This window comes from Psammomys obesus, unplaced genomic scaffold, assembly GCF_907164565.1.
Source record: "Psammomys obesus unplaced genomic scaffold, mPsaObe1.curated_primary_1811, whole genome shotgun sequence".
NCBI lineage: Eukaryota > Metazoa > Chordata > Mammalia > Rodentia > Muridae > Psammomys > Psammomys obesus.
In genome coordinates this window covers 3,852,054-3,853,535 of record NW_026585504.1, presented here as the reverse complement: position 1 = coordinate 3,853,535, position 1,482 = coordinate 3,852,054, and the positions used below count along the sequence as shown (strand labels likewise).

At 60.7% G+C, this 1,482-nt stretch overlaps 1 protein-coding gene across 2 annotated transcripts in view; it reads right to left on the bottom strand.

Moving 5' to 3' along the window:
• The window catches only part of Fermt1 (FERM domain containing kindlin 1), a 38,343-nt gene extending 37,126 nt beyond the window's left edge, over nucleotides 1–1,217 (bottom strand). The window contains exon 1 of one of the 2 annotated variants that reach the window (XM_055605891.1): nucleotides 721–1,217. The gene's annotated coding sequence lies outside the window, so the exon portion shown is untranslated. Of the gene's footprint in view, nucleotides 1–400; nucleotides 638–720 lie in introns of those variants that run through there. The other variant, XM_055605971.1, reaches the window with a different exon arrangement.
• Between the last annotated feature and the right edge of the window lie 265 nt (nucleotides 1,218–1,482).

The window sequence follows — 1,482 nt, the reverse complement described above, 5'->3', positions numbered from 1 at the left end:
CACACACACACACACACACACACACACACACACACACACACACACACCACTCGACATGGAAAAGACTTAAAATCTCCAAAATTCTATTTTTTTGAGGCATGTAAGTAAATAAGTTTATCTTTTTAAAGGATGATTTCTTTTTGCTCATTTCCTGGGCCTTCAGACACAGGGTCCTTAATTTTCCTGACCCAAGCGATTAAAACATTCGTATAGACAATGGGCAGATCCTTTACAACGAAAATTCCTCCTAAAATTAAGACAACCTGGTTTCCCCACATTCCTTTCCTCTATCTCATTTCGGTTCTCATCTTCAGCAAGTTGTAACGTGTGCAGAGCTTGAACCGGTGGAAGTGCACCCAAGGAGACCAAAATAGGAGGCCACAAGGCACCTGGGACTTACCTTCCCGGGGGAGGGTCGCCCCCGCCCGGTTCAAGGGAAGAAATCCTGGACTACAAGCGGGACGGTGGGGTTTTGAGGGTGTCTGGGGTCCTCGGCTTACTGGGTGCCCAGCCACCTGCCCCTTGCCCGCGCTGGACAGAAGTTTCTTTGAGCGCTCAGACTCCCGGGCCCGAGAAGGTGATCACACCCAGACGAAATTATTTCAACGCAGCAGCGGTTGAACTGCACGGGGCTGCACGGAAGACGGGGGCCGGGTTCCCCAGAGCCCGCGGCGCGCGTCCCAGCCGGCGCCCCGCTCCCTCCGCAGCCCGGGAGCTCACCTGCCGGGGAGCCCGCGGCGTCCGGTCCGCAGCCGGCGCGTGGACAGCAGGGCTCTCGCGGGAGCGCCCCGGGCTGCGCTGGGCCCGGGCGACGCCGCGGGGACCTCGCGGCGGCCGGTGTGAGCTCGGGGAGCCCGCCGCCCAGCGCACAGGCGAGGTCCGCGTCCCCGGGCCGCAGCGTCGCGGCGTAGGCTAGCGCGCCGGGCAGGCGGGGGCACGCCAAGCCCGGCCTGCTAGGTCTTGCTCGCAGGCGAAGGCTGCAGATGCAGGAAGGGCTGAAGGGAGCCGCAGGGCTGCTCCCGGCAGGAGCCAAGCAGCCAGGTACACACTCCACGCCTCCCGCCCCCACTTTTATACGGCGTTTCCTGGCCGTCTCTAGGGCTCTAGCTACCCTGAAGCCCTCCGCTCCTTGGCCCGGCTCAAAGCCTAGTGGTTTTCCCTGCCCCTTGGGTAAGTTCATCACGGATGCCCGGGGGCCCGGGAGAAACTCCTCCTGTCTGCAGCTGTCTGCCTATGCAGAGCTCTGGAGCGAGCCTGACCAGACGTGATTCACCTCTGAGTAAGAGGGTGGTATCAGTCCTCCAAAAGGGTGGGGCGGGGGAGGAGGAAGGCCCCTCTGATCAGAGCACTCCTGCATGGGTCACCTCAGGCAGTCATCTGTTACTTTCCTGTTGGATGTACCACCCAGACAGCTGCCGTCCGGCCCAGGAAGGGTGTGTGTGTGTGTGTGTGTGTGTGTGTGTGTGTGTGTGTGTGTGTGTG